This window comes from Sapajus apella, unplaced genomic scaffold, assembly GCF_009761245.1.
Source record: "Sapajus apella isolate SASKATOON/1434 unplaced genomic scaffold, GSC_monkey_1.0 scaffold65, whole genome shotgun sequence".
Lineage (NCBI taxonomy): Eukaryota > Metazoa > Chordata > Mammalia > Primates > Cebidae > Sapajus > Sapajus apella.
The window spans coordinates 4,147,755-4,166,500 of record NW_022437005.1 but is presented as its reverse complement, the minus strand read 5'-3'; the positions used below and the strand labels follow the sequence as shown (position 1 = coordinate 4,166,500).

Below are 18,746 nucleotides of genomic sequence, written 5' to 3'. Positions count from 1 at the left end.
TTCCGAGAAGTGCCAGGTGCAAACTAGGAATTCACTAAGTCTTTATTTAATTTTTTAAAAAGGAAAGATACATCAAAGAAAAAGGGAGTTTTCTTCGGGGTTGCTGCTCTCCTGAAATGATCCTGACAGAACAGGCAAAAAGTTCACTTGAAAACAAAACCAGCAGCAACAATTTAAAAGTCATAAGGTTTCTTCTCAGAAGAAAGAACCTGAGTCCGGAGGGGACGCAGATGTGGAAGTGCCTGAGTTCAGAGACAGGTAAGAACGGCTGGCCCGAGTTCCATACCTGCCTGACCTGAACCCAGGTACATCATATGCACAGAGGGGACATTTAGACCTTATTCCTCTCTTTCTCTTCCCCTAATGCTTTTTTTTTTTTTTTTTTTTGAGATGGGTTCTTGCTTTGTCACCCAGCCTAGAGTGCAGTAGCATGTTCACAGGTCACTGCAACATCAACTTCCCAGGATCAAGAAATTCTCTTGCCTCAGCCTTCCAAGTAGCGGGGACTACAGGCGTGCACCACCATACCCAGCTAATTAAAAAAATTTTTATACTTTTTGTAGAATCAGGTCTCCCTATGTTTCCCAGGCTGGTCTCCAGCTCCTGAGTTGTTGAGACTCCCAAGTTGTTGAGATTATGGCCTGAGCCATTCCACACCTCTCCCAATACTTTTAATTGATGATGATTTATCTCAGGGAAAACAAAGGAATTATCTTTATAAGGTAAGATGAGGCAGATTTTTCTTTATTTCCTTCTTGGCTATTAGAGCCAATTTTATTTTCTGGTTTGCATTAAAATTGCTGCATCCTGTTCTCATCTACAGCTGAGGGTTAAATGAATGTACTTCCAACCAAGTGCTGAAAACGTGCTGCAAGTACAGAGCCTGGCAAACCTGACCCAGTAAGGCCTTTTCCCTGAGGACATCGCAAAAACTGAAAAGCAAGCCCAAGAATGTCTCAAGTAATAATCTATTTAAACTCAGAATACCTGACAAAATTATGGAAAAGTATCACTCTTGGGGATTCTCCTTTACTGTTCTTTGGGGCAAGTTCTCTAGGGCTGTAAGCACCAGGCAACACATGTTGGAAACAGAGCCCTTTTCCATCCTCCATCACTGGTTTCCTTCCACTGGTGTGAATTGCAAGTGATTTCCAATCTGCTGCCCTTTGACTCCCTGAGGGAATTCCTGGCTTTTTCTTCGGGAGAAGTTAACCACATATCAGTTTCCTTGGGTGTCAAGAGCAACATAATGTCGATGCGTGGTTTCTTGGATGTCCTCTATGTCAAAGAAACCCAGAAATTTCTTAACCTGTGTTTATCTGTCATCACTGACACAGACTAAGAGCTTTGTTTTCATTTCCAAGGGTATAACTGATTTTGCACGTGGACACCTAGGATGCAGACCCCAACCTAATGCACTGCATTACCCTGTCATGGCCCTCAGTTCATCTCAGCTTTCAGTCAACCCTCTTCACAGAGGGATGGAACTGTTTCCACGGATTGATTGGGAATATTTTCCATTACGCTACTTAGTGCCATCTGGGTGAGCTATATCATCGATTGGCAAATGACAGAGTGTGAACAATCATGTGTAATTTTGAATCTAAAACCAGAGTGTGTAGTGGGGGTACCTGCTGCTTAACCAGCTTCACATTCAGAAGCCATAACTGCTGTTGTTGCTCCTAACATCATCTGTTTCTATGTGGACTGCCATTTGCCTGATGTTTGCTCAGCACCTGGTAAGCAAAGAGCTTTCAAAAAAGGTAGAAAAGAAAATCAATATCTCTGCCCATTTAAACAGTCTCCCACCATTCAGTGACATTCACACAGGGCTGGGGAGAAAAGCAGGAAATCAATGCATCTTAGGGACCCAGAGAAGGTATTTGGTTAATTCCTCTAAGCAACCAATGGCATTCAACTAGTTGCTAGCCTGGGTTCAAGTGACTAGGTTTTTATAAAGCTATGGCTTAAAGAAAGGATGGTATATACCTGTGTTTTCTCTTAAAACCTGCATCTCTCCAGCTGAGAGACAGCAACTAGTTTCTCTGGTATATGCAATTATAAAAATCTCAACAATAGCACCAAATGTAAAATACTTTGTAATGATTATACATATAATCCTTTCAACAATCTTATAATGTGGTATTATAATTGTGACAGTGTTAAAACATGTCTCTGAGTTCTTTGATATTCTTCTCATCAAGAGGTAGAACCTATGTTCCTCCCTTTGACCTGGGTGAGCATACGACTGATTTATCATGAAATAAGTGATGCTATGATGAGCAGCACAATTCAAAACTGCAAAATTATGGAACCAGCCCAAATACCCATCAATCAAGAAAATGTGAGAGATACATATATATGATACATATATATATGCATGCCATGGACTACTACCCAGCCAGAAAAGGGAACAAAATAATGGCATTTGCAGCAACCCAGATGGTAGTGGAGACCATTATTCTAAGCAAAGTAACTCAGGAATGAAACATCAAACATTGTATGTTCTCACTTGTAAGTGGGAGCTAAGCCATGAGGACACAAAGGCATAAAAATGATACTATGGACTTTCGGGACTTAGCGGGAAGGGTGGAAGGGAGGTGAGGGATAAAACACTACATGTTGGGGACAGCGTGTGATATATCTATATACCTTCACAGCAATACCTAGATTAGTGTCTGTACAATGCTTGGGTGATGGGTGCACCAAATCTCAGAAATCACCATTAAAGAACTTATTCATGTAAACAAACACTACCTATTCCCCCTAAACTTATTGAAATAAATTAAAAAGCCCACAAGTAAACAAATAAAAACCAGAAAAGGAAAAGACACACAGTGTCCCCTCCTGCCCCCCTCCCACCAAAGTGATGCTACCTGACTTCCAAGAACATGTCAGAAAAACATGTCTTGTGTTTCAACCTAGGGAAAGCCAGTCACCATGTAAGGAAGTCTGACCACCCCGCCACCGAGACTATGGTGCTGGAGAGGCTGAGCTTTGGTCCTCTGGTTGGTCCTCAGCTGGCCTCCTAGCCTGCAGCATATGATGGGACATCTTGGACATCCAGCCCTGTTGAGCCTTCAGACAAGCCCAACCGCCACTGCCATCTGACTGCAAGCATATGTCATCCCAAGTGGGAACTGCAAGCCCTTCCCAAATTCTTGAACCACAAAATAGCCAAAAAACTGTTGTTTCCTTCCCTCTCTAGGTTTGGGGTTAACTTGCTACACAGCAATAGTAACCAAACAATTATCCACCATTCTACGAGTGAAGAAATTGAGCCTCCCAAACTCTGAGTAACTTGCCCAAAGTCACACAATTTCCGAGTTGCCAGTTTTACACCAGATTTGTTGTCTCAGGCATTGAAACCAATGCCTTTGGCTGTATATGATAATGCCTTTGTAAATAGCTAGTTAATTGCAGGCGAAATCCAACACTACTAAGACAATTTATAATTAGAAATGAAATATCACTATTTGATGCACTTGCTTGAAGATCCAGTTGGTGGCAGATCTTCATCCCCGGCCCATACAATAGATGTGTGAGTGAGACGTACTGGTCTCATGGTTCCAGGTCCTCTACTTACAGAGCAGGAACATTTTCTTCCAGGTGTTGTTCTCTACCCATCACGGCCTCTTCCTATTGGCCTTCACCAGCTTCAACTTTGCCACCAGTTTCTCTGCCCCGAAGTCAGCCATCACCTTTTTTGGAGCAAAGAACATTCACTGGCCATCCATGGCCCTGGACCCATTGCCCCCGTAGGCATCTGGTCTGATCGCTGTCACCACACTGGGAGAGAAGCCTTGTTAACTGCACTTTGTGGATGCAGAGAATATGGCTTGTGGGCATTATGTGACATGCCCAAGTTAATCGGCAAATTTAAACCCACTGTTTTCTGACTGTCATTGTACCATGCTCATTTCCAGTGTCCTCAATTTATCACATATTTGAAAAATAAATTACAATTCAGTGTGCCTGTGGTAATTTCTCATTCTAGTGACTCTGATGACACTAGTGAGAGACGTTATTTCTACATCAAGAGGTGCCTGGCTCCCTCCAGGCAAAATTATTTTCTATGTAAAGACCTTCTCTGGAAATCAGAGTGCCCACACCACTGCTCTTTCAGATCCCCAGCATGGAGAGTATCCTGGCAGAAAGGTTTCCAGGCACGAGTGACTTGAGCTAGTAACACCAACAAGTTGTGTCACTTAGCCTTTCTGGGGTCTCTGTTTCTTCAGGTGTGATGTGAGGGAATGGACCAGATGAATTTAACATGCTGTGAACATCCTGTGAATACACAACTATCTAGATTTGAAGTCATAAATATAGGCGGTGACTTAGAAGGAAGAAATGTATGGAAATAATAGCAACAGTGAAGACTTACTGAATAACTTCCATGTGCTAGCACGGTTCTTAGCCTTTTACACTTATTTAATTCCTGTTACTATTATCATCTCCATTTTACAGATGAGCACACAAGGGCTTGCTTAAGGTCACACAGGTAGAAAGTGGTTGAGGCATAATTTGAACCCTGGCTGTTTGAAGTCATAAATACATGAAGTGGCCCCAGAGGCTGCTCTCTTAAACTACTTCTTAGTACTGACAAATGAGCAATAATATCCCAGGACAGACACTAATGTCAGAGAAATCCGGAAGGAAGGGGGACATTTCCAGCCATGAAGATCATCAGGTTGGGAGGTGCCAAGAAGCTCACGCTCCCATGCTGCTCCATGCCTGATGATCACCCTAGATCCATAAGTATTTCCATAGATGTCTCTTGTTTCCTTTGGAGGGAGGAAAGTTACGCTCCAAAACAAGATAGAGCATGGAGCATGAGATTCTGCCAAGTCAGTTGCATACATCTGGAGCACAAGTCATGGTGGCTGTACTTGCTTTTTCTTTGTAAATTTTTAATTTGGAAATAATACAAAAATTGGGAAAAGAGTATTTAGAATTCCTACGTACTCTTCATTTAGAGTTTCTAAATATAACATTTGACCATATTTGCTTTATTTTTTCCACACATAGACATATGACACATGCAAAATCATTTTTTCTGAGCTGTTTGAAAGTAAGTGGTAAGCAGCACGCTCCCTGAAGGTAAAAAACTTCAATATGTGTTTCCTAGAAACAGTCACTTTCTCTTACATGACCACAGTTCTGTTGTGAGCACTGGGAAATTAACATTGAAACGATACTGTTATCTAATCTATACCTTATTCGGATTTGATCAATTGTCCCATTAATGATCTTTATACTCCCTGCCAAAAACAATCCAGGATTCAATCCAGGGTGACTAGTGTGCTTTTTAGCTAAAGCCCAAAATAGCGTAGGATTCTCTTGGTAGGACAGGCACTTCAAAGACTATATTGCATATATAGTAAAATAAAGGCAGGGTGCATACAACTAAGATTATGAATGCTACAGTGGAAAACCATCAAGGTTCTAACGGGTCAGCAACTGTGAATGCTATGCACAGTTCATTTCTCTGCGTCCTTCTAGAGCAGTGGTGTTCAAATTTAAAAGCAGCATCAGAATCCTCTGAAAAGCTTATTAAAACAAAAATTGCTGGGCCCCATTCTGAGTTTGTGATTCAGTAAGTCTGGAGTGGGGTCTTAGAAAATCCTAACCAATTCCCAAGTGACACTGGTGCTGCTGGTTCAGGGGACACAATTTGAGAACTGTTGTCCCAGAGAAACCTGTGTCTGATGGTACCCCGCCCAGATTTCAGGTGATGGCTTCATCAGTGACCTCTTCCTTATCAAATCCAGTGCCCTATTTTCAATTTCACTTGGCTCGTTGATAGAGGTGGCTATGGGGCATTTCTCTACCTGTCAGAATTCTGCCATTTCCTCCGAGACACTCCAACTCCCCTTAAGGAGGACTGAGAAAATAATATTTGTGTGTGAGGTCCATTGAGTATGAAATACACAAGGAAAATGTTATTTGTATTAATCAGAAGTACACTTGAACCCAGCCCATGAGCTTAAAGCCAACCCAAGCTAAGTCCACCCTATATCAGCTGAACTTCAACCAAGTCGTGTAGTAGACATTAATGAGAAGTAACTGTCTAATGTTGTGAACACCTGCAAATTTAGTTTATTCTGAAGACATAGCATTGATGCACAATTTTATAGTACTCTTGTGAAATTAAATAAGTTAACAAATGTAAAGGGTTCAGAACAGTGCTTAGCATGTGATGAGAGGGTTTTGATGATAGAAGAGCCTCTGATGACTTCTGATATCCGTATTTCTTACAGTTCCTAGCATCGAAGACCAGAGTCTTAGGCTACAGGTTTGATTTTGACCCAATTACTTTACTTTTCTGAGTCTTAGTTACCATTTATCAAATAAGTTTGTACACTTCTGCCAATCTCAGAGGTTTTTTTTTTAATCACATGAGATAATGGGCATAAAAATACTTTGAGGTTTGTGAAAAACCATTGCTGTCATTATTTTTACCTACTTTTCCAGAATAAAAGCAATCCTGAGTGGTTCACAGTAGAGATCATTTAGTGTCCCAAGATCTGTTTTTCTGGCGGTCAGTCACAGACTGGGTGTTTGGATTTTTATAAATACCAGAGCTTATCCTGGGAAGGGACTTACATTGGGTTTTCAAACTTGTCATAAAATTCAACGTGAGATTCTGTAATTATACTTTCAATTTTCATGAAGTATTCTTTACTTCTCAGGTAGATTGCAGCTGAGAATGGAAAAAGCAGTGAGTTTGCAGATGGAAGACCTGGGCTTAAGGGATGGTTCATGACTCAGGGTCTTCCTGGCTGTGACCTCAAAAGGTATTTAACTTTTGGTTAAATGAAGGTGATACTCATGAAAGTGTAAACTGTACAGGGTTATTTGAGAATCTAATAATGCCCAACATGCTGCAGATGTGCTGAAACATTCTTTTACATATTTTTTGGAGGAAGTGTGATTTGCACAGCCCTCATGAAGTGTGTCGGAAGAGTCCATCCAACTCTGAAGCAGGCATGCTGTTTGAGTCAGGAATGCTACTTTTAGATCTATCCACGCCAGTTCTTTGGGTGCCTATCTTTTTTTTTTTTTTTTTTTTTTTGAGACGGAGTTTCACTCTTGTTACCCAGGCTGGAGTGCAATGGCACGATCTCGGCTCACCGCAACCTCCGCCTCCCAGGTTCAGGCAATTCTCCTGCCCCAGCCTCCTGAGTCGCTGGGATTACAGGCACACGCCACCATGCCCAGCTAATTTTTTGTATTTTTAGTAGAGACGAGGTTTCACCATGTTGACAGGGATGGTCTCAATCTCTTGACCTCATGATCCACCCGCCTCGGCCTCCCACAGTGCTGGGATTACAGGCTTGAGCCACCGCGCCCGGCCAGGTGCCTACCTTTTAACCATTCTCAATCCCCTTCTCCTATTGCTCCTTCTCACTGTGGACGCTAAAATAGCCAGACACCCACCTTCTGACCTGGGAAGGCCATGTGATCTGTTCTGAGCAGGAGCTATAAAGGGGGCATCTGACAATGAATGAAGAAAGAGCTGTTTCTCAGCTATGCTTCTGCTTCCTGTCTTCAGGGGCTGGAGTAGGAAGATGTGCTCTTGGGACCTGAAGCAACTATCTTACAACCACAGGGGATGGCTGAGACAATTGCAGATAGCAAACTGGGGCCTGGATTTTTAGCTGCTGGTCCAGCCTCGGACTTGGCCATCTGTAGACTTCCTGTTACTTAGGGTGATGGAAGCCTTTATGATTTGTCATTGTTACTTCTGTTCTTAGCAGCAAAAGGATTCTTTTTTTGAAAAAAATTATTTATTTATTTATTTTTGAGATAAAGTCTCGCTCTGTTGCCCAGGTTAGAGTGCAGGGGAGCGATCTTGGCTCACTGCAACCTTACTGCATCCCAAGTTCAAGCGATTTTCAAGCTTCAGCCTCCTGAGTAGTTGGGATTATAGGCACGTGCCACCACACCTGGCTAATTTTTGTACTTTTAGTAGAGACAAGGTTTCACCATGTTGGTCAGGCTGGTCTCGAAATCCTGACCTCATGATCCGCCCACCTTGGCATCCCAAAGTGCTGGAATTACAGGCAGGAGCCATGGCATCCGGCGAAGAATACTTAGCTGATGTACTATCTCACAGACTCTCTCTCTCATATAGAAAGGAAGGTCTGCAGCTGTATTGTCTCACAGGTAGTCATGGCCCTGTGTGGCTACTGAGCACTTAAAACGTGGTAATCTGAATTGATTTGTATTCTAAGTATAAAACACACACTGGTGTTTGAAGACAGCACAAAAAAATGCAAAATATCTCATTTATAATTTTATATTGATTACATATTGAAATAATATTTTGGATATACTATATTACATAAATATATTATTAAGTTCTCTCGTTTCCTTTACTTTTATTATAAAAATATGGCTAGTTAATATTATGCACACAGTTGCGGCTCACATTACATTTTTATTAACCAGTACTGTTATAAAAAGACAGATATCAAACAAAGGATAATAATGATCACCTCTGGGGTGTGGAGATGAAAGAGGTGCTTCACAGAGATTTATTTTTTTTTTTATGTTAAGTTGTTTATTGTAAGATAATTTACAAATATCTTGCTGTCTTCGGTAATGCAAACAATGGAGGAACACTTTCTTCTGACAAAGACAACAGTAAGCTGAAAACAAAATCAGCTGGCTGAATTTTCCTTCTTTACGTCTTATCTGAGGATGGAACTTGATTTTCATTAATCCAGAGCTGCGGCACCAGAGATGATTTCAATCAACTCCTTTGTGATGACAGCTTGGAGGGTATGGTTGAATGTCAATGTCAATTTGTCAATCATCTCAGAAGCATTCTTGCTGGCGTTGTCCATGGCTGTCATCCTGGCACTCTGCTCACTAATGGTGGACTCCTTCAGAGAGTAGTAGATGATGCTGACCAGGCTGTATTCTTGGTAATTTTGCAGCACATCAGCATCAATATCATCATAGATCCTCATGTTCTCAGCACTTGCAATGGTATTAAGGGAAAAGATGGGCTTTTCCTCTGTCTTATAGGAGAAGACAGACCTGAATTGATTAAAGATGGAGCCTTCATCAAATTCATACCCAGAATTTAGTAATTCAAGGGCAATGACTGACACATCTCCACAAGTAGGGGGCTTTCCTCCCACTTCTTTGAATGCCGTTAGAAACTGGTCAGAATGAGCCCTATAAAGTATGCCTCTGATTTTGTCACCAATTCCAAAAAGCATAACTTCTTTCCCAGCTGCTGTTAGTGTAGCAACCTCACTTTTCACCTGTTTAGCAATGGAGGAATGAATAGCATCACACAGTCCTCGGTCTGAGGACACACCAATAAGGTCTTTCTTCTTGCCTTCAGGCACCTTGATATCAGCTTTTTCATACAGAGCCAAAGATCCCAATCCACATATTCGAGCTGGTTTCAGCTCTCTCTCAGCTCGGGCATATTTTGCTGCTCCTGCCATTTTCATAGACTTGGTAATTTTCTGGATGTTTTTGATGGACTTTAGTCACCTGGTAATATCTTTCAAAGGTGCCATATTTCGAACTTGAATCCATTGCGGCTGCAAGGTCCAGGCTGACGGGGCGCTGGAGAACGTGGTAGCCGCAGCTCTGCTGAAGGTCGGTCACTCAGGCCTCAGCCAGAGGGAGATTTCTTTTTTTCCTTCATATACTTCTTGAATTTTCTACACTAATCATCTATTTGTATAAGAGATTACCTTCTGTGAGTTTTAGGAATACAGGACAAGAACAAAACAAATGAGTTAATGCAAACATGCTTTGCTTTATTGTTTTTTTAAAAAATTTTCATTTTGTGTAACAATCTTGCCTATGTAGTTTGTCAGTTGTTAAAGATATTCACGTGTTAGCTAAAAGAGAGAAATTTTTAAACTTTGTAACCATCTATTTTGGACCGTTATGTGTAATAAGTCTTCAATGTGTGTAATAAGTCTTTCAATTTAAATATTAGACAAACCATGTGGAGAAACACTCACACAGGGTTTGCCTTGTAGAACTCTATATAAAATGATATTGCTTCTGAATAATTGGGGACATTTTTATAAGCTCAAAAATTAAAGATGACTTGTAAGGAAATTAAGATGTTTTGGGGTTAGCCTATATATAACTAGCAATAGTTTTGATAACCCTCTTTTTAGTGGTTGGTAGAACACAGCAACTTGTAAAACAGCCCAGATTTATCCAGTCCCTGCCTTTTTTTGTGATGCACTAGTAGGTTTATTTTTCTCCAAAAACCCTCGAGTCATTAAATTTTGGATTTAACATTGATTTACTCCTTTTGAAGGTTTGCCAAATACAAAGATAAATTACTAAGCCTAAGAGATTAAGGGAGAATAATGGTTTGTTTTTAGTCAAAACTGTGTTTAGTATTTTAATTATTATTATTTTAAATTAAAAAGCCAATGTGCCATTTCCAACCTGCTAATGGAGCTGGAGAGGAAAATAGCAACCATGTTCTGGAAACCAAAGAACTCTAATTGATCAGGCCAGGCTGCAGGGAGGGAGGAGCACCCACAGGATGTCTTAGCTCTGCTGTTTGCTGTGTTCTGGCAAAGTTTAGATACTAATTGACATTTAGTTGAATGCACTGGAGTCTTTGAGTGTAATTTCATGACTGTTGACAACTCCCATGCAGAAATCCAAGTGATTTTCCTTCAGTTTCATCATTTAACTCATGGCTCAGCCACAAGTTGGTAGTGTGTTATTAGCCAAGTAAGTTTTTCATCTGGACCTCATCTTCTAGGCCAGTAAAATAGAGCATTAGGTTGGAAAATAATCTCAAACATCTTTTTCAGCTTTGAACTTGCCTCCTTCTCTCCTCTTCCGTTTACCATAAATAGCACCCTTTCTCACCAAACATTCAGTGTAGCAGTAAAGCTGATATTTAAAGCTGCAAGTAGTTATCTGCATTACAAATATCCCCACTGATAATAAATATATATTAACTTGTCTATGTATTTTAATATATATAAAATTGTATATAATTCTATAATTATATGCAATTCTCAATATATAAAATTATGTATAATTTTATAATAATATGTAATTATATAATATATAATTACATAATATATGTTGGATAATATTTATATATTACATATAAAATATGTAACAGACATACACATATATATATATATAATACACACACACAAATACACGGGAAGGAAACTCCATTATGGAAAATGTACACATAGAATTCCCAAATCCCAAAAACTTTTCTGGGAGAAGTCAGAGAAAAAAAAATATATTTCCAAATCTGTAATGACACTTAAATGCAAAAATGCTTTGTAGCTACTCTTTGGAAATTTCACTTTGGTGAATGCATGATGAGCTTGCTTCCTTTTATCCCCTTTGTTCATTTTCCTACCATCCGTAAACTGGAACCCTTTAAAGGAGGAAGTAAGAAATCTTTGCAAGCATTCGTTTCATTTCAGTGGGATTGTTCTAGGTGCAGAGGCAGATTCAGGATTCAACAAACACAGCCGCTTAGCAAATGTCTTCTCAACATGGGCATCGCGTGCGTGTATAAAAGCGTGATTTACTTGGGATTTTTGAGGCAGCAGTAAATAAATTTGGAAGCATTGAATTGTATTAGAAAAACATGCCTGAGCAGTTAAAGCTTTTTCTCAGTGAAATTAATGGTATGTTTGCTGGCAATCTCTTTCCCATGCATTAATATGGAAAAAGTGATTTACCAAAAAATGGTAATAGAAACCAGCAAATACCTTAATTTGTTGTATTATCCTGGCCAATTTAAAATTCGAGGAAGCAGAAGCGGCACTGGCGGAGACACAGCGGTAGCAGCTGCTCCACGAGTCGGGGGAGCGCGGTCCCTGGGAGGGAGCGCCGCGTTGCCATGGCAGCGAGCGGGCCCCGGAGCAGCTCTGCCCCAGGGAGGAGAGGGGAAGCGCGGAGAGCGTCTTCCTTCGTTGGCATTTACGGCGTGGGGTGGGGGCGCGGCACACGATCCAGCCTTTTTCTAAATCTTTGGGAGATACAGTATGTATTCATGTTGGTCCCTGCCTTCAGGAGACTTACAGTTGGGCTGGGCGCCTCCGCAAAATGCATCTGCTTATGTCCAGTGTCCTGAGGACTCGGGGTGAGCCAGAGTTGACAGCCCCGACCACAGGGAGTTGACTTCTTGGGAGAGATGTGAATGACACCGCAATTACAAGGGAGATGCATTTCTCAAAGGAAAGCTGTTGTGCATGCATTTGCAGGGGATCTGACCTGTTTGTGGCCTCAGGATACCTTCCTTGAGGAAGGCTGAATCTGTGAAGGCTGTGGCAGTTAAGGAAGCTTTCTTTGAAGGAAGCTACGACTTCAATTAGATTTTGAAAAATAAATGATGCTGTTGCAGTTGTGGACTTTTAAGTTAGCCTATTTACCTTGTGTTACTGCAAAATTAATAGGAGTTTGGAGTTGGGTCTAGAATTCATCCAATCTTTTTACATAGATGAAACAGAAGAACGGGAGGGATGAGAAGACCACAGATATGCTGAGAGGAGTAAGATCACACTGGAATGAGGCTGGAAGGAGCCCAAAGGGAGGCCGCATAGGGACTGAGGGCAGGCAGCCCCACATCCCAGGCAGCTGGCCTCCCTGGACTGGAGATTCTGACAGGAGCCCCCTTCATGCACCCCAATCCCTCTCTGAACACATGTCTCAGGTGGGTACAAATAAATCCTTGGTCTCAGAGTCCTAGAAAAGATCTTTTTCTTCCCTAGAAAACGAATCCATCATTTGTACGGTTGTAATAAGGTTAAGAACTTGATGAGGTTAGACAAGCAACAGTTCCTGCTGTCCTAAACCACATTCTGTCTGACTGCTGTGTTTGTTAAAACAATCTTTAAATTTTGGAATAGTTTTAGATTTATAGAAAAGTTGAAAGTACAGAGTCGCCATATACTCCTTACCCAATTTTCCCTTTTATTAATATATGGTACGTTTCTCACAACTAATGACCGGCTGTTGATATGTTATTATTAAAGCCCATATGTTATTCAGATTTAATTAGTTTTTAACAAATGTCTTATTTCTGTCCTATAATCTCATCTAGGATTCCATGTTACTTTTATTCATTGTATTTCCTTAGGTGCTTCTTGGCTGTGACAATTTTCAGACTTTTCTTGCTTTTGATGACTTTGACAGTTTTGAGGAGTACTGTCTCTGACAGCTTTTCAAAGGCATATACACCTACATGCTGATGGAAGACTTGATTGCCATTTGGCCATTTGCTTTTCTAAATGCTTCTTATCATTTACCTAATCTCTAATCTTGAGGTAGATTGCTTGTTGGCTTTGATTTTTCATCCCTCGCTGTACCCATTTTGGATGGAGGTACTAACCTCTCTTGACTTTGGACTTGATTATGTTGAGTTGTGTTGGCCAGTGACTAAGCCTAGCCCTTAAGAGGACTCCTGTGATTCCACTTGACCTCTTTTGCTTCTGTCATTGCAGTGAGAGGAATATGCATGAGCTAGGCCACTGGTGGCCTGAGAGGAACATACCTGGGCTAGCCCACTCGTGGCTTGAGAAGAACATGCCTGGGCTAGCTCACTGGTGGCTTGAGAAGAACATGCCTGGGCTAGCTCACTGGTGGCTTGAGAAGGACATGCCTGGGCTAGCTCACTGGTGGCTTGAGAAGGACATGCCTGGGCTAGCCCACTGGTGGCTTGAGAAGAACATGCCTGGGCTAGCCCACTGGTGGCTTGAGAAGAACATGCCTGGGCTAGCCCACTGGTGGCTTGAGAAGAACATGTCTGGGATAGCCCACTGAAGGCTTGAGAAGAACATGTCTGGGATAGCCCACTGGCAGCTTGGGAAGAACACGCCTGGGATAGCCCACTAGTATTTGAGAAAGATGAGAAGCATGTGGAGCACAGCCACTTTCTGTTGAGCCTCATCTAGATCAGTTCACCCCAGTCCGCCTCTAGATGAATGGACGATAACCAATTATGGTTGTTTGTAGCCTCTAAGCTTTGAAGACACTTGTGACACTTGTTATATAGCAATAGTTAATTGAGATATCAGCTACCATTGAATAGATGGAAGGCTTTATAAAAACTTTAAAAAAATATTTGGTATTAAAAATTTTTCTTGGTGGCTCACGCCTATAATCCCAGCACTTTGGGAGGCCAAGTCGTGTGGATCACGAGGTCAAGAGATCGAGACCATCCTGGTCAACATGATGAAACCCCGTCTCTACTAAAAAATACAAAAATTAGCTGGGCATGGTGGCGCACGCCTGTAGTCCCAGCTACGTGGGAGGCTGAGGCAGAAGAATAGCTTGAACCCAGGAGGCGGAGGTTGCAGTGAGCCGAGATTGTGCCACTGCACTCCAGCATGGGTAACAAGAGTGAAACTCAGTCTCAAGAAAAAAAAAAATTCTTTGAAAACATGTAATCAAGGGGACCACTTTCCCCATTGGGTTATTTTAGTGTCTGTCATGAGAGAACATCTTTCTCATTGAAAATATGAGTTGCCTCATCTCTGAGCCAAAAGGACAATGTCTTTTGCTGTTTACAAACTATGCAGTGATTTGTGAAAAATGAAAATTAAGCAGTTTATAAATGTTTTTATTCACTTATTCATCTCTTCAATAGCTATTTATCTAGTACCTAATATGTGCTGGGTATTCTGCTTGGTGCTGAGCACATAGCGTGAGTAAAAGTGGACACAGCCTGGACCCAAAGGGAACTGACTTCTTGGGAGGGATGTGAATGACACTGCAGTTACAAGGGAGATGAATTTCTCAAAGGAATGCTGTTGTGCATGCATTTGTGGGTGGTCTGACCTGTTTGTGGTCTCAGGAACTCTTCTTTGAGGAAGGCTGACCTGAATTCTGCAGCCAAGAGGAATTGACTGGGCAGAAGAAGGGGGCCTTCTATGCAAAGAGGAGAGCACACTATGCAGCAGGGAGAAGCATGGTGGCCTTGTGACCTGCAGAAAGCCTGGTAGGGTTGGACATCAGGATGAGGAGGGGCCTGTGAGGGGAGGGGCCTGTGAGGCAGGAGGGGGTCTGTCTTCTGGCAGCCCAATAGTTTAGCACCCTGATTATTTGGGACATCCCCATTTCCTTCTGCAGACACTGAAGTAGAGGAATAAATCCTTCTCTGTGCACCGTAGGAGCATGCTTTTTAAGCATATCAGGCCCAGGCATGTTCTTCTCAAGCCACCAGTGGGCTATCCCAGGCATGTTCTTCTCAAGCCTTCAGTGGGCTAGCCCAGGAATATTCTTCTCAAGCCATCAGTGGGCTAGCTCAGGCATGTTCTTCTCAAGCCACCATTGAGTTAGCCCAGGTATGCTCTTCTCAGGATACCAGTGGGCTAGCCCAGGCATGTCCTTCTCAAGCAACAAGTGGGCTAGTCCAGGTATGTTCTTCTTAGGCCACCAGTGGCCTGGCCCATGCATATTCCTCTCACTGCAATGACAGAAGCAAAAGAGGTCAAGTGGAATCACAGGAGTCCACTTAAGGGCTAGGCTTAGTCATGGGTGACCACTGTCACCTCTGCCCCTGTGCCACTGTAACTCGGGAGGGGCAAGAAGGTACATGCTGATTAGAGACTTCCACAGGGGCTAGCTGAGCATTCAGCAGTAGGGGGAGTATATGGGTGGTGGAATCTGGCAGCAGGAAGAGGGTAATGAGGGCCAAGGTGGTTTGGGGTCTGCAGGGGTGTCCTAAGTTGATGGTTCTTATGGCAGGGCCTTGGATACTCATCTCTAAATCAGTCTGGTTCCCACCTTCCCAAGATGATTCTGTAAGACATGTCCTTCTAATAAATTCATTTTCTGCGTTAGTTACCCAGATTCTACTTCTGTTGTTAAACTGAAGAACCCTGATGAGAACAGACAGGTAGACGCCAGATCATGCCAGCTCTTCCAGGTCTTGTTAAAGAATGTGGCCCCTTGCCTAAGAGACCCAAAGGTCCATACAGAGGTATTGGAGAGGGGAGGTGACTCATTTTGGAGCTAGCAGTTGTAGCCTGGTGTCATTTGAGTTTTTCCAGAAGAAGACCCTAAGACAAGAACTTGAGTATCATTTACCTAGAAGGCGACCCCAAAAAGCACTGACAGGGGAGAAAAGGCAGCCAATACAAGGTGTGTTATCAGGCCAGTTACTACTGTGCATAACTAGGGGTCAATGGAAATTCTGGGAACAGAACATGTCTCGGAGTCATTCCATGTGAGGAAGGACGGAACTGGACTTTTTATCCACCAACTCCCATCTATCATTGGTTGAGGGCTTCTCTGATGGGGGAGCATTCCCTACCCAGAACTTCCAATCTGCCCTGAACAAGGGCCAAATGGGAACTGCCTCAGGTGAAGGTTGCAGGTATTAGCAGCTGGAAACCACAGAATCTCTGCGCCCAGAAATAGTCAGGCCTGAGGAGAGTGGGTGGGACACAAGAGTGTCAGTTCACCTGGATAAAACACTAGCTGGCCTTTACACCTTATAAACTAAAAATGGCATCCTAGGCTGGAGGCTGTAGAAAGAAACACCAAGAGTGCCCTGTGCTGCCCATGGAAAACTGAGCAATTGAAAGAAGATATAAGAAAGCTTTAGTTACTTTCTGTTTAGTCCCTATTTATAGTTTGCTTCTGCTTCAGAGGGAAGTTTAAAATATGCAGAACTTGGTTTTACAGTTCAGTAGACTGAGGTTAGAACCTTGGCTCCGCATTAACAGCTTTGTAATCTTGGGCATGTTATTTAACCTCCTGTTCCTGGAAGCACCAATTACGTTAGTTTGCTAGGGCTGTGAGAACAGGTGGCTATAAATAACAGAAATGTATTTGCCCACAGTTCTGGAGGATACAAGTCCGAGGTCACAGCGATGGCTTGTTTTGTTTCCTCTGAGGCCCCTCTCCTTGGCTTGCAGATGGCTGTCTTCTCCCTGTGTCCTCACATGGTCATCCCTCTGTGTGTGTCTGTGTCCAAATCTCCTCTTATAAGGACGCTATTTGCTATGGTCTGAATGTCCCTCAAAATTCTTGTGTTGTAACTGAATTCTCATTATGGTGGTATTAAGACTTAAGGCCTTGGTTTGGCGTGGTGGCTCATGCCTGTAATCCCAGCACTTTGGGAGGTGGAGGTGGGTGGATCACTTGAGGTCAGGAGTTCAACACCAGCCTGGACAACATGGTGCAACCCTGTCTCTACTAATAATACAAAAATTTGCAGGGCATGGTGGTGTGCACCTGTAATTGCAGCCACTAGGGAGGCTGAGGCAGGAGAATCACTTGAACCCAGGAGGCGGATGATGCAGTAAGCTGAGATCACGCCACTGCATTCCAACCTAGGCAACAAAATGAATTCTCTCTCAAAAAAAAAAAAAATAAAAAAGAAGTAGGGCCTTTTGGAAAGTGATTAAATCATGAAGGCTCCACTTTAATGAATAAATTAATGCCCTATAAAAGAAGCATCAGAGAGAGTTCACCTTTCTTGTCCTTCTGTCACTTTTACCGTGTGAGGATACAGTGTTCCTCCCTTCTGGAAGATACAGCAACAAGATGCAATCTTGGAAGGAGAGACTGGTCTCCTCACAGACCCCATAACTGCTGGCCTTGATCTTAGACCTACCAGCCTCCAGAACTGTGAGGAATATGTTTCTGTTCTTTATAAATTATTCAGTCAATGGTATTTTGTTATAGCAGCACAAATGAACCAAGACACAAGTCATACTGGATTAGGGCTCACCTGTATGACATGGCCTAACGTTAATTACGTCTTCAAAGGCCTATATCCAAATACAGTCTCATTCTGAGGAGGGGAGGTTGGGCCTTCAGCATATGAATTTTAGGGGGGCACAATTTATCCCATAACACCAATGAAATGGCTTACTTACCAAGATTGATGACTTACTCATCAATACTCCCTTCAAGACCCTTACCTCCATGTGCCTACCAACGCAAAGTAAACAAACTTTTCATAAACTTTTCCAGTCCCAACAAGTTCCCTGGCTTGCAAGACCAACTTCAAAATCACCCAGCTCATAAGACCATTTTCCACTAAGACAATGTTCTCTCTTACTGCAGTAAGTCTGATAAGCTTTGCTTAATCGACAGGATTCTTTTGTGGCCTTTGGAGAGTAGATAAGATTGAATAAAATGATGAATGAAGACTCTGTTACAGTACCTGGCATTTAGTGGTGTTTAACCAATGTTAGTTTTCTTCCCTAACATTGGTTAAACACCACTAAATGCCAGGTACTGTAACAGAGTCATATATCCCAGGAGAGAAGATTTTCAGAGCATGAAGAATAATTTTTATTTTTCTTCCTTTGTCATGCCCAATTGACAAAACAATCTCACTTCAAAAACCTGCTGTCTCTCTGTTTTGTCTGAATAAATCTATGCCTGATACAAGTCAGCAGTTTCTAGATTGTTTTCAACTCTTTTTCATAGTCTTGGAATTTTGGAATCAATTAGAGGTTAGTGAGAGGTTTTTTCATGTGTAATATAATTCTGTTGAAGATAGCAATTGGTGGGAATCTTGGAGACTAGCAGTTGAGTGTGCATGATGGAATCAATTACTGTTATGTAAATTACAAGAAAATAGAGGATAATTTGTTTCTTCCTGTAGGGTCAGAGCATGGTGCTCTTCACACGGAAAGAAGTACTTATCATTACCTGATTTTGTTGGAGCTTTATATGCCTGTCTTTCCCCAAAACAGAAAGCTTTTAGAAGAAAAGGGTTATTAGCTCTATACTTGCTAGGCAATCCA

At 42.1% G+C, this 18,746-nt stretch overlaps 1 protein-coding gene and 1 pseudogene across 3 annotated transcripts in view; both read right to left on the bottom strand.

Annotated features, from left to right (window-relative positions):
* Nucleotides 1–18,746, bottom strand: part of PCSK2 (proprotein convertase subtilisin/kexin type 2) — a 244,114-nt gene that overhangs the window by 134,075 nt on the left and 91,293 nt on the right. The window lies entirely within an intron of this gene.
* LOC116530097 lies at nucleotides 8,553–9,557 on the bottom strand (annotated as a pseudogene). Its single transcript, XR_004259835.1, has one exon. The product of XR_004259835.1 is annotated as an ATP synthase subunit gamma, mitochondrial-like (transcript).